The sequence below is a fragment of the Nicotiana tabacum genome, chromosome 21 (assembly GCF_000715075.1).
Source record: "Nicotiana tabacum cultivar K326 chromosome 21, ASM71507v2, whole genome shotgun sequence".
Lineage (NCBI taxonomy): Eukaryota > Viridiplantae > Streptophyta > Magnoliopsida > Solanales > Solanaceae > Nicotiana > Nicotiana tabacum.
In genome coordinates, this window is record NC_134100.1 from 44,728,341 (window position 1) to 44,747,612 (window position 19,272).

A 19,272-nucleotide genomic window follows, 5' to 3' on the forward strand; every position below is an offset into this window, starting at 1 on the left:
GAGATGATGATAATGTTAATTTGGCTGCACGAGAGACAGCCTAGCAAAGTGAAAAAGTTGCACGAGATGCTGAGGAGACAACTCTTCGAAATGCACAACTTGTCTATGAAGAGGAGAGGGATCGGAGAATTGCTCAAAATCTACCTTTGGGTGCAGACGAGTTCGGAAATATACCCCCCGGGGCTGGGAGACCATTGGGTGATTATGCTAGACCGGTCTACAACCAAGGCTTATCAAGTGTGAGACCACCTCCAGTTGCAGCCAACAATTTTGAGTTAAAGCAGGGGTTGCTTCAAACTCTTCAAAACAACTGCGTTTTTAGAGGAAAGATGAACGAAGAGCCAAACAATAATCTAATAGACTTCGAAGAAATTATGAACACCTTTCAATAAAATGGTGTGTCAAGATGCAGTTTACTTAAGGGCATTCCCCTTCACTCTCAAAGACGATGCAAAGCACTGGCTTCGAAGCTTGCCTAATTGATCGATTAGAACATGGGATGAGATGACCAGAAAATTTCTTGTCAAATATTTCTCATCAGCTAAGACGGGAAAGTTTAGAAGAGAAACCCATAACTTTTGCCAGAACGAGACTAAAACTGTGTTTGAAGTTTGTGAGAGGTTTAAGGAGATAGTGCGAAAGAATCAACATAGCGAAATTGAACTCTGGATGTAACTCCAGGATTTTTGTGATGGATTGACACCGACCTCACGCAGAACAGTGAGCAATGCAGCTGGAGGTCCATTGATAAAGAAGACTTCAGAGGAGATAGTCACAATTCTAGATGAGTTATCTGAGGATGCAAATCAGCGGCCCTCTGAAATTGCTCAGAGAAGAAGGGCGAATGGTGTTCACCAAGTTGATGCTAACACATGTATGCAGGTAAAACTTGATGCCATGGTGAAAAAGATAAGGAAGCTAAGCTTAGCTTCAATACAAAGTGAGAATCACACAGCTTGTGATATATGTGGAAGAAGACACCCTACTCATGAGTGTCAGGCCTCAACTAAGGAAGTAAATGCTTTGGGGAACTATAACTTCAATGCAATGGGTCAGAAACACCCCAGTTTTTCATGGACTTCACCTGGGGATACTGCAAATGCATGGCGACAAAACAACTCCAGATTTCAGGACACAAGGAGCTTCAGGCTTCCAAAATTAGCAAAGGCAGCAGTTTCAACCTCAGCAATCTAATCAGCCTGGGCTAGAAGATCTGATGAGGTCCTTTATTGTCAAGACAGATGAGAGGTTAGATGCTCATGGTGCAGCTATCAAAGAACTTGACACAGGACTGCAAAACTTGGAGAAGCAAGTGTGATAAATTGCTACAGTCTTATCTGAGAGAATCCCAGGTACTTTGCCAGCTGATACTGAAAGAAATCCCAAGGAGACGGTAAATGTTGTAACTTTGAAAAGTGGAAAAGTAGTGAAAGAACCCACCCCTATCCAGAAAGAGGTGGGACCTGAAAAAGAAAGTGGGGATCAGCTGAAAAATGAAGTAGATAAGAAGAAGAAAGGCAAGAAGGGAACTAAGAAAAAGAAGAAAAGAGAATTCAAGAAGGGATGAATCTAATGAGAGCGAGCATATGCCTGCTTTACCTTTTCCCCAAAAGCTTTATAGATAGAAGTTGGACAAGCAATTTGAGAGATTTCTGGATATGCTGAAAAAAGTTAATGTAAATTTTCCATTCACATAAGTGCTCTCCCAAAAGCCAGCTTATGTAAAATTCTTGAAGGAAATCCTGACAAAGAGGAGAAACATAGAAGAAACATCAGTAGTCAAGATCACAGAGCATTGCAGTGCAATCTTGTAAAATAAGCTCCCACAAAAGTGTGGAGATCCAGGGAGTTTTACTATACCTTGCTCGTTAGGCACTCTTAATTTTGATAAGTCTCTGTGTGATTCTGGTGCCTGTGCCTCAATTAATTTAATGCCTTTGTCTATTTACAGAAAACTGAAGAATGAGCTTGGAGAGATAAGTTCTGCACCAATATCTTTATAGCTGGCAGACCAAACAACTATAATACATGAGGTGATAGTGGAAGATGTCTTAGTTAGGGTAGATAAGTTCGTATTTTCAATAGAATTTATAGTGGTGAAGATGGAGGAGAACAAGGAGATACCCCTAATCTTAGGAAGACCATTCTTAACAACTGGTAGAGCAATTTTAGATATACATGATAGAAAACTCATGCTTAGAGTTGGTGAAGAAACTGTGACGTTTGAGATGAATGTAGAGATGTGGGTGATAAAGGAGAATCCAGTTGCAAGTGTTGAGTGGAAAGTGAAGGGTTCAAGAGAGAAGGCTGCAATGAAATAAAAGTGTGGGGTGTATCCTAAGAAGGCTAAGAAGAAGCTGTCTGCATGGATGTGTGCATTGGTTCGGGCGCATGGAATGGAGCCCGACTTCAACTCAGACCCCGACTGAAAATTCAAGAAAATTTCCTTTTCTTTATGCTTTTTAATTGTGTGTCATGGGGACATGCAACAACTTAAGGTGTGAGGTGGGGGGGAAATTGTATGTTGTATGTATTTGTGTTAGTAATTTTGTTTTGTTTTTTTAGTAGTAAGAGATAGAAAAATGAGAAAAACCATAAAAATTAAAAAAATTCGACTTTTCCCGACGATGGATATCATTCGACTGGTTTCCTGAAGGATTAAAGTCGAAATAAAAGACAAAAAGATTTATTTTGTTAGGTAGTGTAATAATTCCTCCTTGGTGTTTCTTTGTGCTGCGGTTCTTTTCCATGGGTTTTGTTTGAACCGGGTGTAGTTAGTTTTTATTTATTTTTTGTTAGTAGTAGGGAACCTTGTGCTATGTTTTGAATTGAAGGCAATATCTCTTGAATTGGTTATGCCTTGAAAATAGTGAGTGCTTTAGTTGTGATGCTCAGGCTCAGTTTTTGACTCTTGTATAAGTTCCTTAAATTGTATGATCTTAACTTTGCTTAACTGCTTTGACTAGAGTGTCTTGATAGTTCGATCCTGAGTGAGTTATGTGCCATGTGTGTGTGAGGTTTGTGTTATTCTGTGCATTGCATTTGATGTCTAGAACTTGCCCCGCGTGTTTGTAAAGTGAAATAGTAGTTTTATTCAGCCTTGGAAGTGATACATGCATTTCTTTGTTGAGACAATTATATGTTATTACCCACTTAATTGTTATGTATCTTAGTTAACCCCGTTGAGCCGATAATCCTATTTCTTTGGCAACCACATTGCAAGCCCTACCGATTTGTTTGAATTGACCATCTATTTCAACCTTGTACCTCTCTTGTAAAAGTTGAAGTGTGCGGTGGTTGTTTTGGCTTTTGAGTGGAACTAATGAAATAAGGAGAAATGTGCAATGTTTTGAAAAAGTAAGAGCCACTTGAATTGAAAAAGAAAGAGAAAAACATATAGTAGTATTGTTGTGCAAAATGTTCGTTGAAAGTGGTAACTCTTGCTGTAATTGTGCTTAATGAAGTGGGAGTTAATGTATAATGTTGTTAAGGTGGAGTATGGTTTGACATAAGTGTTGGGTTTTGAATGTTAAATTTAATGTATTAAAGTGCTTCGGGATGTGTAGTCACTCTTATATCTAAATGTATCCTACCTGTCCCGCAACCTACATTACAACCAGTTAAAGTCCTACTTGATTCTTGACTGAATAAGCTCAATTAGTAGAGTAGTACACTACAGGCAAGCCTATGGTGCATCTTTTGTGGCGTATGAATGTTGTTTTTGAGAGTGAGTGAATTCATTCTATCTTAAGTTCCTAATTGTTCTTAAATTTGATTGTGTGTGGAACTACTCTTTATTGTTGTACGAGGGCACTAAATTCATGAAGGAAAGGTAATACTTGACCTCTATGTTGAGTAAGTGAGTGAGTTATGAATAATGCGTGGTACTTTTGAGTCAAATCTTGAGGCGAGAATGTTACGCTACTCTGCTTAGTCTATTTTAAATATTCTTGGTATAATGAATTAGGGGAGTTGCTAAATAAGGTTGTGTCTATATAAAGTGTGGTTTGATTGCTCGAGGACGATCAATGGTTTAAGTGTGGGGTGTTGATGGTAGGCTATAATCTCTTATTTTAGTCACTTATTACACTATAATTTACTGCACTTTCATTGAGTTTGAGTTTTAATCGCTAGTGTTTTGCACTAATTATGTGTTTTATGCTTTATAAGAGTGATTTTGAGCTATGTAGATGTTATGGAATGAATTCGAGTGATTTGGAGCTTTGAAGTCTGAGTAAAATTCCAAGGGAATAAGCCGGTATCGCGTTCGGGGGTTGAGAACCACGTCGAGATAACTAAAAAGCAAGAAAAATCCGTACTCAGAGAAAGTCCCACAGCCGCGACGCATGGCGTGCCGCGGCTGCCCAATTTTTCTGAAGCCTATCCGAACAAGCTCTCTGAAGTTTCCCACAACTGCCCCGCGTGGTGCGTCGCCACATGCGGCGCGCCTGTGCAATTTGTACAGAGTTATTAACCCAGTTCGTGCTTGGAAAAGGTGTTTTCGTTTGGGCCCGACCCTACTTAGTATAAATACATGTAAAAACATTATTTTTAGGACTTTTGACATGTCTGAGACCTAAGGAGGCTAGAGAGAAGGTGGAGAAGCGAAAGTACAAGGGATTCATTCAATGCTCAATCAAGACAAGGGTTTGGATCGTTTTATGTTTTTCTTTATATTTGTGATGAATTACTCCATATCTATGGAGTAGTTCTCTTTAGAGATTGATGGATTTGGTGTATTGATAATTGTTTATGGATATTAACTCTAGGTTTTAAGCATTGAATCATTTTGGGTGTTTTAATTGTTGAATCTATATTCACATGTTCATGTAATCGAGAGAGGCATAACTTGTGATATCATTGCATTATCTTGTGGGTTGAGTTCATTAATTCTTCTTAGTAATCGAAAGAGGCTAGTTGAATCATTGATAAAACCTTGTTAGGAGGATAATCGGAAGAGGTTCTCCTAAAGACCAATCCACTATGAATTCTTGCATATCTTCACCGAGCTTAAATTGGTTCATATTGTGAGGTTGGGACTTAATCGAGAGAGGATTTTCTACCAAACGTGTTACACTCCATGTTTTCGTACGTTAAAGTACATCGTAAGTCAACTGATGTAAGCTCAGAAATGACATCGTCTTTGAAAGAACATAAAGTAAGTTAATCTTGTTATCTTGGAGGTTACAAATATTTAAGATCATGGATAACAAGTACCAAGAGGGTTGGAAAGCTTAGATGCTAAACGAATTGAAGAAAATAAGTTTCGTCGAATGTCGACAAGTTGGGAATGTTATAACATGTACTTTTGGAGTGATACTAGGGTTCTTAACATTATAAGGAGGTTATGTTATGAGTTATTTTAGTCTTATGATAGTCGTGTGTTACATTTTTAAGTCAAGCGAGTTGTGGAATAAAAGTTGGCAAAGGTCATCACAAGTTACATTCATAATGTGCTGAAAATTAGGTCAAATGTAGCGGAGCTTTTCTCCCAATATACTTTGAATTATAGGATGCTCCACATATCAAATTTAATATCTATGAGTCTATTTTCTAACACATTAACCCATTTGTTGATACGACATTGGATTAGAGAGATATTTGCAGTTTTGCGAGACTGCTCAGACTGCAGAGTTGACAAGTAGGTGTGTCACTGAATCTTTTTGAGCAATACATTTCGTGTGATATGATGTCTTTTGGGACATATAATGTACCAAATGTAAGGTCTTGGAATATAGTTTCCAACGCTCTTAACCACTCATTTATACGATATCAAGATAAAAAGATATAAGCATCGGAAGAAGGGCCAATGATAGAGTGCCAAGTTAGCACCTCTTTGACTTTTGCAAAGTTGATATATTAAGGTTTTAGGTCATCTTTATCTTCATTGTTTCCATAGCACACGACCATGGAACACCCATAAACATATGTTTAAGCTCTCTTCTAGGGTTTCAAAGAAGATTAACATCCCGGGTACGAAATCATGAAGCGATAACATTAGAACGATCCATACGACGTAAGTATCGCTATATCACCTCTCTTTTTCTTTGTAGTTTGAGTTTTGGAAAGGACTTCATATTTAAGAAAACGTCTACTATCTGTATTTAAGATTTTAAATATCAAGAAAGTTTGATAAATTCGTTTCATAGTAGTTAGAACTCACGGGATGGTGATCGGAAGCCGTGAGTTTGATTTATTTCACTTTTTGTGGATTATTTTGTAGTCCACTCGTGTTGGCCTATTGTGCTGCTGATTTATGGAGTTTGGAAGGATGAATGGTGTGGAGAAATGCCACATGTGGTAGGGCAGTAGGCTGGTTGCTCATCGTTGCAATTTCAGGCTAATTGATAACTTGTTGATTAGGCGTGTTATGGTATATTTGGGGTTTTTGTTGCATTGAAGGTCCTGAATTATAGTTGGATTGTTTTTGAGTTCCTGATTGTATTGTGTTTGTATCTCGCCTATAATAGGCTTGAGGGAGCAGTAAAATCAGGGGAAATGCTGCCCGTTTTATTTTAGAATCGAGTTATCATTTGAGATACGTGATATACTAGTGCAATCTAAGTTTTACATGTATTTCTTTGTTATAGGGTTGGCGCGCTAGTTGTCATAAGCTTGTTTTTGAGTTTCATTAATGACTTGAGGTATGTTAAGGCTATCCCTTTTTCCTTTTGGCATGATCCATATGATACAGCGAAACGAGCAAGCACGCAACTTTCATAAATGATTCTATTCTTAAAAGTACTAGAGTTGCCTATGTTCTTGATTCCCCATGTGTCCTACTATCATATCGTATATTCATGGGTCTCATGACATTCCGAGAGATCTTATTGACTTACTTCATTATGAATTGCATTCATTTATACATGTATATTGACCCATGACCAGATGGTGTTATATACGCGTATCGTATATGTATATGGGGTATGGGGAAAGGTTATACTCCATGTTTCTTTCATGTATTTTATATACTGCTTTTCATACCTTACATACTCGGTACATTATTTATACTAACGTCCCTTTTGCCTAGGGATGCTACGTTTCATGTCCACAGATCCCGATAGACAGTTTAACAGTCCTCCTAGTAGGCTATCAGTTCAGCGTAGGTTTTGGTGCACTCCACTTGCTCCGGAGTTGCCTATTAGGTCAGTATGCTTTGGAGATATATTGATTGATATGGCGGGGCCCTTTCCCGACCTTTATGATGTTTACGTACTCTTAGAGGCTTGTAGACAGATGTTATGTATATGGATACTTGTATGGCCTTGTCGACCTATGTTTTGAGTGTACAAATGATCATGTCGGCCTTATAGGCCCGTTTGTCACATGTATAAGTTTCTATATCATGTCGGGTCGTCCTATGTCTAATATTCCCTTATGTTTTATTCTGGTTATCTCATGACGGCCCTTCTGGCCCACTTACCCATGACGGTATGATAAGAAAGATATGTTATGTTGGTACTAGGTTGTGTAAGTCGCCGGGTGCCCATCGCGGCACTGCGGTTTGGGTCGTGACAAAAGTGGTATCGGAGAGGTTCTGTCCTAAGGAGTGTCCAAGCCATGTCAAGTAGAGTCTTGTTTATGGGTGTGTTGTGCACCACACTTATAAGCAGGAGGATACAGAGCATTTAGGATTGTCACTCTTTCTTCTTACTCTAGATCGTGTGGTAGAGCTCAGTTGTAAAAATTTAAAGTCCTAAATTCTAATTTATTCATAATACAACGATATCTACATCTAGAAAGACAGTTGGTAAGAGACTAAATATGTATGTGGAAGAGTTGAGTGAGAGGAACTCGATTTTGCATCATGCTTATGATTAGTAAATGTAAGGTCTTCAGCATATCATGCGTGTACTAAGATATGTAAGCTTCTTGATAAGGAACCCTAAGGCATGAATATCTATCCACCCCAATGGTAAAAAGCAACTAGAGAATCAGAAGGTAGATGCAAGTTTTAGCAAGTAAATGAAGAAAGATGAAGAAGGGTACGGGGTACCTAGTTAATGAAGATTATCAGTATTTACAATTCAGGCAGAAAAATATAAGCATTCTGAGTTACTTTCAACAGTAACAGAGATATATACAATTGGCCACACCCATCTCAATTATGCCCTATGGGAGCTAACAAATATAGTTTAAGAGAAGGATGAGATATCAGGATCCAACTGGAGTTAGAGTAACCCAAAATGGTGGATGGTGGTTATCATTAGCTGACATTTCCAAAGGATATTGCAAACGTGGTAATAGTTCTCCTTGTGAGACACCTCCGCGTTCACTCTAGAATAATACATTTAGATATGAAATACTAGAATATCCAGAAAAAAATTTAGAAGATTGGCACTGGAATCCTAGAAGAGATAAATATTTACCTTAGTATGGCTCGCGTCCCAAGTAAAGAGAGAATGTTAGGCGACCCGAATAGCCAGTGAAATGGTATAAGGGGAGCTAAAAGCAAAAGAATATTTTGTTGAAGTTTTTAGAATAAGGTGATAGACAAAAATATTAGCAGGAGAATAAGAATAGAGTAAATGAGGCATTATGAGTAAGATGTGATAAATGGGTGATAACGGTAAATCAAAATATGACATAATGACAGAGTCTATAGTCAAGTGAAGGAAAATACAAGAGGTGACAGGCCTTGAGACAATAAAAGAGTATAGACCAAAGGTCATATCCTCATTTCGAGAAATGAGTTGGTGACTCATACGTGATTACCTGAAGGAAATGTTAGACCCACAGGGTAATAGAAATTAGTATGGGCTAGTGAACAAGATAGACTGAACATGAATTTGGGACTGAAGGATTTCATAATAGTCGACATTGTGAGAATTTCAGAGATCGCATTCCGGTGATAATAGAATGGACAACAAAAAGAATAACCTTTAAAGGTCATTCAGGAAGACGCTTCCCTGAAGCAAGAACTGTGAGCAGAGTTAAGCTTAATGGACTATGTGTGCCAGTTACACTATGTGTTACCTTCGTGCGTAAGAAATTCAGTTATCCATGGTACAGAAAGGTTACCACAAGGCAATTAAAAGTCCATGGAAATGTGAAAAGACGCCAAAGATGAAGAGGTAAAACATTTATAGGTAAATCTTTATAGCATTAAATGTTAGTACTCACCTAAAGGGGGAAGATGGTGTGATATGGTATTAAGTCGGAGTTATGTGGTTTAGGTAACTATGGAATAGTAAAGGAAGAATGTGGTAGAAAGGCGAAAGCAATGAGATTGTATTTATTCAGATCCTACGGATATAATACGACTCCATAACATTATGCAAGCATGACGACGGGGAGAAGCAGTAAGGGTTCCACCACTAGATGTTATTGGTAAATAAGTGCAAATGAACACTTGATACATAAAGAGCCAGTGTGTGGGGTAAGTTAAGACAAAGGATATTGGGTTAAGTGGACACATGGTCACTATCTTGTTTTATTCCTACCATTTTTTCAGATTAGTGGATGCCATTTACTAGTGCGTGACTTTTTTTCTTGCAAGGTCGAAATTCGAGGACGAATTTTCTTCAAGAAGAGGGGAATGATAGCATCCTAGAATCTCAAATCTATTCAAGGACAAGAATGAAGCTTTGGAATCTCAAAGAGGGCCTTTAACAAGTTGTCAAGCTAAAGAGTTACAAAACAAGGTCATTAGACTTCAAGTGAAAATAAAGAAGTTGTTAATTGGGATGGAGAGCTCAAGGATAAAGGATATGAGTTGTATAGGTATTATTATTATTTTATGGTCCAAATTCATGTCCAAGAAAAGGTGGATTAGATCCCAAAAGACATCCTCTGAAGAAGGTCCAAATCAGGCCACTATTGGACCTATTTGGAACCTAAAAATGTGTCCAAACTTGTAGCCCAATAAGTCCTATATGAAGCCACATTTTTATAATATAAAAAGGGCTTACTTGCTTCCCAAGAAAGGTTCAATAGGCGTGATAGAAGTTGGGTACAAGTTGGTGCCAAGTTGCTTGCAAGTTGCCTTCAAGATTTCCAAGATTCTATTCATGATTGGGTTGAGACTTTCAAGATTCTATCCAAGATTGGTTTTAACTTATTTCTATATATTTTGGTACTAGATTTATTGATTTCCTAGGTAGTTAAGGTTATGTTTTCCTTTTCCTAAGATTGTTGGAGTTACTTTCCAAGATTGACTTGGTTTTTGTTTCCTAGTGTTTTTCCTTTTCCTAAGGTATTTGGACTTGTTGTCCAAAGTAGTTTAGGACTTTATTTCCTTGTTTTTAGGTAGGAATTTCGTGACCCCCTCTCTATATAAAGGGGTGTCTTCTTTGTTTTTAGATTTTAGATCAATATAGACTATTATCAATAAAAATTGTGAGATTTTTCTTGCACTCTTGTGTGTGGCTACTCTTGGATTTATTCTTCAACCTTCAAGACTCAACTTAAGGTGGTAAGATAAAACTCTTTCGAAATCTTAGATCACTTCTAGGTATTCAAGAAAGGTGATAAGTTTAGGCTTATTGTTGTTCTTGTTATTCTAAAGGGTCGGGTTTCACAATCTATCTCTTGTTTTTAATTCTCTACCAAAAGCGATTAGTTCTTTGTTAGCTAATTGTTGTTGTTAGGATTCAACTTCAAGAATAGACTTCTTGAATTCAAGAAACTCTTTCTTGAATTCAATCTATCTTTAATTTTCCGTTGTTTTTTTGTTTCTTTATTTTTTTTAGCTTCTGCACGTTTCTTTATTTACTTTAGTAATTCTTAGACCTTTATCGTGTTGTTATCACCTAGGATGATTTGGTTCTTTATTACCGAATGTTGACAATTTGAAGGTTTAGAAATTTCATAAATTTGACCATGAGTGGACTTGAGGCTATCAGATTCGAATCGTTGTCTCAGGACTTGAAATAGGTCCGTTTGTCATTTAGAACTTGTGTGCAAAGTTTGGTCTTATACTCTTGGATTTATTCTTCAACCTTCAAGACTCAACTTAAGGTGGTATGATAAAACTCTTTTGAAATCTTAGATCACTTCTAGATATTCAAGAAAGGTGATAAGTTTAGGCTTATTGTTGTTCTTGTTATTCTAAAGGGTCGGGTTTCACAATCTATCTCTTGTTTTTAATTCTCTACCAAAAGCGATTAGTTCTTTGTTAGCTAATTGTTGTTGTTAGGATTCAACTTCAAGAATAGACTTCTTGAATTCAAGAAACTCTTTCTTGAATTCAATCTATCTTTAATTTTCCGTTGTTTTTTTGTTTCTTTATTTTTTTTAGCTTCTGCACATTTCTTTATTTTATTTAGTAATTCTTGGACCTTTATCGTGTTGTTATCACCTAGGATGATTTGGTTCTTTATTACCAAATGTTGGCAATTTGAAGGTTTAGAAATTTCATAAATTTGACCATGAGTGGACTTGAGGCTATCAGATTCGAATCGTTGTTTCAGGACTTGAAATAGGTCCGTTTGTCATTTAGAACTTGTATGCAAAGTTTGGTCTCATTCCGAGTTGGTTTAGTATGAATCGGACGCTTGGTTGTAAATATTGAAGTTCTTTAATTTGAAAGCTTGCATAATGCGTGTTGGTGTTTGATTCGTAATTATGAATGTTATTTTGATGTTTCGAGTGTGAGAGCGAGTTCATATGGGATTTATATACTTGTGTGGATGTTTTGTGTGGGTCCTGAGGTGCTCGAGTGACTTTCAGATGAGTTTGGATTGATTTTTGGAAAGTTTCAGTTTTTCTTGTACTACAGATCTCACATTTGTAATAGTCTGCTTGCATTTACGAACGTCCGCATTTACAAACTCCTGGTCGCATTTGTGATGATTGGCTGAGAAGGCCAGCTATGCATTTGTGAACCTGGTGTCGCAATTGCGATGCTTGGTCGCATTTGCGAGCTCCCTGGTCACATTTGCGAAGATTGTAGCTCAGGGGCCATGTCCGCATTTGCCGAGTCCTTCTCCACATTTGCGAGGGTCGCATTTGCGAACCCCTAATTGCAAATGCGACATCTGCAACTATTATTATTAGAGCTATTTCGGGACTTAGAACCATTTTCTCATATTTTGAACCCTATACTTGGAAAAGGGCAATTTTTGAAGTGGAGTTTTGCACAAGGCAAGAGGGTAAGTGATTTCTACTTAATTTTGATATTATATCTTATTTCCCTAAGGATTATTACATGTAGATTATGGTAACTAGAAGAGAATTTTTAGGTTTTTTTACTGTTTTGAAAAATGAAAGTTGGGGATTTGAGAGTTGATTTGGACCCGGTTTTGGAATATAATCACATATTTCGACTCGTGGGGTTATGGATAGTCGGGGTCTACCCCTTGACTCGGGTTTTGACCGTGTGGGCCTGGGGTTGACTTTTATTGACTTTTTAGAAATTGGGTAACGATTGGGACTTTATTGTTTGGAATTGATTCCTATAAAATTATTTGATGTCATTGAGTTATTTTTGGCTAGATTAGAGCCGGACGGAGGTATTTTCAGAGGAAAGGCTATTTTAAAGGATTGATTTAGGGTTGTTGAGGTAAGTATCTTGCCTAAACTTTTGTGGGGATATACCCCTTAGGATTCTTTCTTAATTGCCTTATCGTGTTATGTAAAAAGCAACGTGTACACGAGGTGACGAGCGTGTGCACGTGTGATACATGTGGTTTATGAGCGGATTTGATCTTAGGCTTCGAATATACATTATTTTGTTGATATGTTTTATATGAAACACGCTTAATCACTTTGTGACTACAAGAACTTGATTGCTAAAATTGATTTAGTCATGGCCATGCTTTATATGATGAACACTCATCTGTATTTTATTATTATCATATCTTTTTTCCCTTTGTGGATAAGTTGTGAGCCTATACCTTTTGATGACAATTTAGCGCATCACAATATTATGATTAAGGCACATATGTACATATTTGGTAGGATATTGTTATTGTGTTGGGTGTGTGGATCATAAGGGTGAATATTGTTATTGTGTTGGGATATGGAGTATAAGGGTGGATATTGTTATTGTGTCGGGTTATGGAGCATAAGGGTGGATATTATTATTCTGTCGGGGTATAGAGCAATAAGGGTGGATATTGTTATTGTGATGAAATGTGGAGCATAAGGGTGGAATTTATGATCGATAAAAAGTGGAGCACCAGGGTGACACTCTTGATCATGCACATGTATTATTTAAACCTCATCGTGTATTTCAACAAGTTTTTAAGTTGTATTAACATGCTATCATATTCCTTTGTATCTATTTGATGATTTGTTTTTCAAAAATGGATTTTCATGCATGGAGTCATTATCCCATGTTTTAACAAGATTGTTGGTGTTGTACTCTGTTATATATATTCTTGTTGTCAGTTATTGATATATTGCACATGTTTCTTTGACCAGTGAGTGTCATATGACTTGAACCTCATCACTACTCCACACTTTTATTATTGATACTTACTAAGTACATGTTATCCCGTACTCTTACAACACTTCTGCACATTTTTCTACAGATCCGGGTGATGGAGGCAGCAGACTTCGAGAGTGAGTGCATACATTGATCGCGAGGATTCAGTGTAACTCTTCATGACTATCGCAATCCCTTGGAGTATCATCCTTTACATTGACACTGTTATTTTCACATTCAAATAATATTGTATTTGAGACTTCTTTATGTATTCAGTTTAGCGCTCATGACATTGTACTACCTAGTTTTGGAGAGTTGTATTGTGTATTTCCATTTTTGCTTATGTTACCACTATTTCCACTCCTTATGTTAAATTCATTCCTATTATATTATGTTTTGATGAATTAATGTTAATGATGTGATTTTCTTACCTAGTGTTGATGGTTTGGTGACATCACGACCCCTTGGGTGGGATTTGGGTCGTGATAAGTTGGTATCATAGTATTAGGTTCATTGATTTTACGAGTCCTGAGCAAGTTTAGTAGAGTCTTGCAGATCGGTACAGAGACATATGTACTTATCTTCGAGAGACTACCGAACTGTTAGGAAAACTTCACTTCCTTGCATTCTTTATCGTGCAGATTTGTTATTCCCAAAGTTTGAAAGTTTACTCTCCTATTCTCTCACAGATGGTGAAGACACGTTCCGCAGGATTAGCTAAGCAGGACACTTGCGCCCCCTGTTAGAGCCACGAGAGGCCAGGCCCGAGGTGGGGCACACGCTACAGCTAGAGCCCCTACCAAAGAGGTAGCTATGGAGCCACCAGTAGCTTCGGTCGAGGAGAAAGAGCCCGTACATATTGAGCGTGCATTGGAGGGGCCTATCTCTACGCCAGGACTTCAGGAGACTCTTTCTTACTTCATGGGTTTGTTTGAGTGTTTGGCCCAGTCGGTTGATTCCAGTTGCACCAGCTACTTCATAGCCTAGGGGAGGCGCTCAGACTCCTGCCGCCCATACACCAGAAAAAAGGGCTCATATTTAACAAACACCGGGTGTTCTACCGGTGCAGCCAACATTTGCAGTTTAGCTTGAGGTAGGGCCAGTTGTGTCTGTTGAGGAGCAAAAGATGTTGGAGAGGTTTCAGAGACATAGCAGAGGGGATTTTTAGAATGCCCAAGGTTTCTTGGATCAGTATCATCAAATTTTGCATACTTTGGGTTAGGTGGAGTCAAATGGGGTCGACTTTACCACCTTTGAGTTGATGGGGATGGCATATAGGTAGTGGCTGACTTATGAGGCAAGCACTCGTAACACCACGTGCATGGTCCAGTTCTCATATCTTTTCTCTCACAGACCTACAAGGACAAGTTGCACAGTGAGTTTGAGCATTTGCGCCAGGAGGATATGACTGTGACTTAGTATGCTATAACGTTTACAGAGTTATCCCGCTATGCAGCTCATTTGGTTTCAACTGAGAGGGAGAGACTACATAGATTTTGTCAGGCCCCAACACCGAGGAGCGCGACCGGTGCTCAACCGAGTGAACCCGACTGAGCAAGCCTCTTAGATTTTATTCTACCCAAACTCATCCACGAATAGAGATAATATATGTTATCATTAATTAAACGAAAATGTGTTCATGTCTACAATACCAATTCATTTCCAATAGTTTTATCATTTTTAAACTCTCAAATGGACAAGTAATACAACCACAACATAACATAGTTTGTCTTTCCCAAGCACCAATACACAACCCACACTATGTCTATGGAGCCTCTATATATAAAAAAGAGTACAATGATAATATCGGCAACAAGGCCCCGGCTATACCTCAAATCGAATACACAAAGTACAAATGATACATGACCCCGGAATGAATTGGGGCTCACCAAGTCAGCTGGGAAGAAGGTATACTGCTATCACTGATCAATGTCTCCTGCTGTGGAACCACCTGCATCCATTTAAAGATGCAGCGCCCCCGGCAAAAGGGACGTTAGTACCGTCGAATAGTACTAGTATGAAAACTAAACACCAATTTAAGAATTCATAAATACCAGATGAATATGATGGACTAGTGTGGCAATAATATAATATAGATAACCGTCTCAACCATAGCAAGCTTATTAAAAGCTATCAACAACATTTATAGGATTTAAGATGAGATCCTCCATAACCATCTTCACACAAGCGGCCATGCCGCCTCACCTCAATGTATGCAGGTGGATGTATAACCACAGTACCAAGAACCTACACAAAGCGGCTATGCCGCCTCACCCCAATGTATGCGGGTGGTGGTGCCACAACAATACCAAAACTATACACAAAGCGGTCGTACCGCCTCACCCCAATGTAAGCGGGTGGAGGTGCAGTCCCACAATACCATAATTCCTACACAAAGCGGCTATGCCGCCTCACCCCAATTTATATGCGGGTGGAGGTGTATCACAATCACACTCTCTATACCATAATCCCCAAACAAAGCGGTCATGCCGCCTCACCACAATATATGCGGGTGGAGCTGTATCACAATCACAATCTCTACACAACTTGGCAAAATAACTTTCACATAAATCGCGACTAGAAATTATAACCTGCGGATACATAATCTATAGTTTGGGACACATCCTCAATTTATAATGCAATATGATAAGAGCATTTGAAATACCAATTGAACATATATCTTCATCACAAAACTTATCGGAATACACATCATGATATTAGATAGTCAATATACCCGTGACAACATCTGGAGAAACCTCTGAATTCTGGCAACCCCTCATGCATAAAAATGGATGGATCCTCCTGAACTCTGTGCTCCACCCCTGGCTATACCACACCCTACGGGTGTTGCAGTGCCTCGAGCTGGAGGAGGTGATACGGATGTAGTAGCTGCAGAACTGGCTGGCTGTGTTGGGCGCCTACCTGCACCCTGGTTGGACGAACGACAATCCCTCTGAATGTGGCCCATCAATCCGTTTCGTACCATATAGGTAAGTCCATGTAACATATTCCTAAGTGCATCTTTCCACACCTAGGGCATGGGGGCCTCCGCTGCTGCTAGAATCTCCCTCCAGGATGACCTACTGATAGGAGCCCATGTTGCCCTAACTGGGCCTGAAATGGCTCCACTGCTGCTGCTGACTGGGCCCTAATGGTGGTGCACTAGCCGAAGACTGAGCAAAGAACTGAGATGGCCCTGACGACCCTCCCCTGAATGTTGACTTTCCACCACTAGAAGAACCAACCAAGTTGCCCGCAGACCAAGCCTTATTGCTACCATCTCGATCTATTCTATTCTTCAATTTGCGGGTGTCTGTGGCTTGAGCGAATACCACCATTTTCCCATAGTTCATATCAGAATTCAAGGCAGCAGTAGTGGCCTCATTAAATACCAAAGTACTAAGGCCCTGCATAAACCGGCGCACTCTAGCCTCCATAGTGGGTAACATGTAAATAGCATACTTGGACAGGTACACGAATCTCATATTGTAATCCCACACACTCAGGCTACCTTGCTTTAGGTTCCCAAACTCAGCAGCACGGGATGCCTTAGTCTCGGCAGGCAAGAAATGATCAATGGAGGCATCGGCAAACTCACCCCACCTCGCCGGAGGCCTCCATTCTTCACGGGACTCCTCCTATAGTTCAAACCAAGAATTTGCCACCTCTTTAAGGTGGTAGGAGGCCAATTCCACTGCCTCCATCTCAGTAGCACGCATAACTCGGAGAGTCTTGTACATCTCATCAATGAAGTCCTGGGGGTCCTCCTCTGGGTTAGTACCAGTGAACACTGGAGGTTCCATCTGGAGAAACCTGTTCACCCTAGAACTAGCAGAATCGCCTGGTTGGCTGGAAGGAGTTGGTGCAATATTTGATCTCTGGTCTTGGGAAGCCACTATCTGAACCAACATCTGTATGGCTCCAGTTCTTTTGAACCTTTGTTACTTGTGCTTTGAGATTTATCTTTCAACCTTTACTAGTTCATAGTTCAAGGTAGTAAGATTACTTCTCTATTGTGATATCTTTGATTTCTTTGTGGTATTCTTAGAAGGTGATTAATACTAGTTATTAATTGTTGTCTCAAGTTACTCGTAAAGCGGTCAAGATCTGAATCTATTGTTTTGATTTGCTTTTAAGTAAAGGCATTCGATTTCTTCAATAAATCAAGACGTTGTTGCTTTGATCTTGTCAAGACTATAGAACTTGCGTTCTTGGAAGTTCTTGGAATTCTTTCCTTGAATTTTCCCATATCCTTTATTTTCTGCCCTTTAATTCTAGTTGTTCAATTCCTTATTGTTATTGCTTCCGCATTTACTTTTCAAATTCTTACTCTAGTTTGGATTCCCGACCTTGTCGTTATCACATAAGATCGGTTTTCACAATTTTTCTTGAGAGAGTTTGTTCCTCAGAACATTCGGGATGCTTGGCGTGCAGAGTTTGAGTGGCTGAGCCAAGGTACTATGTCAGTGTCGAAGTATGTTGTCAGATTTAGTGATTTGTCTAGGCATGCACAAACCTTGGTTGCCACTGTCAGAGAGCGAGTCCGTCGATTTATCGAGGGGCTCAACCAGAGTATTAGATTTAGCATGGCTAGGGAGTTAGAGTCGGACACTCCGTATCAGCAGGTGGATGAGATTGCACAGACGTTGGAGGGTATGGGAGACCGTGATAGATATGATAAGGAGGCCAAGAAGTCTCGTGGTACAAGAGGTTTTAGTGGTGGTCACGCAGTAGCTACAGCCTGTCATGGTAGGTCTATATGTGTTGTCCAGTTCAATCAGTACTTCCAACTTCTAATGGTGCTCTGAGGTTTCGGGTGGCACACTTTGCTCAGCCACTTTCTAGTTCACCTCCTGCACAGGGTGCCTTCAGCGGTCAGTCCAGCCGACCAGGCTTGAGCTAGTCCCAGCCTCCACGCCCACCAAGAGCTTGTTTTGAGTGTATTGATACTCGCCACATGGTCAGAGACTGCCCCAGACTCAGGAGGGGTGCACTTTCCCAGACTATTCAGGCTCAACGAATCCAGTCAGGTTCACAGACTTCTCATGCCATGATTGATGCCCCAATTGCCACTCCACCCGCGTAGCCAGCTAGAGGTAGGGGACGGGGCGGGTAGAGGTCAGCCTATAGGGGGAGGCCAGGACAAATTTTATGCTCTTTCGTGTAGGACAGAGGCAGTTGCTTCAGACTCAGTCATTACAGGTATGGTTCTGGTTTGCCATAGAGATGCATCAGTGTTATTTGATCCGGGATATACTTATTCATATGTGTCATCTTACTTTGCTCCGTATTTAGATATATCACGTGATTCCTTGAATTATCCAATTTCTATCACTACACCTGTGGGAGATTCTATTTTTGTGGACCGTGTGTATCGGTCATGTCTACTTGTTATTGGTGGTTTTGAGACCAGAGTTGATCTGTTATTACTTGGTATGATAGACTTTGATGTTATCTTGGGCATGGGCTGGTTGTCGCCTTATCATGCTATTCTTGATTGTCACGCCAAGACTGTGATGCTGGCTATGCCAGGTTTGCCACAGTTAGAGTGGAGTGGTGCATTAGATTACATTCCTAGCAGGGTTATCTCATTTCTAAAGGCTCAACGGATGGTTGAGAAGGGGTGTAATGCTTATCTACCCTTTGTATGGGATGTCAGTGCTGATACTCCTACCGTTGACTCTATTTTGGTTGTGAGAGACTTTCTATTATGTATTTCTGGCAGATCTTTTAGGCATGCCGCCCGATAGGGATATCGATTTTGGTATTAACTTATTGTCGGCCACTCAGCCCATTTCTATTCCACAGTATCGTATGGCCCCCAGCAGGGTGCTAGAGTGTTCTCCAAGATTGATTTGTGGTCAGGTTAATATCAACTGATGATTCGGGATCCGAATATTCCG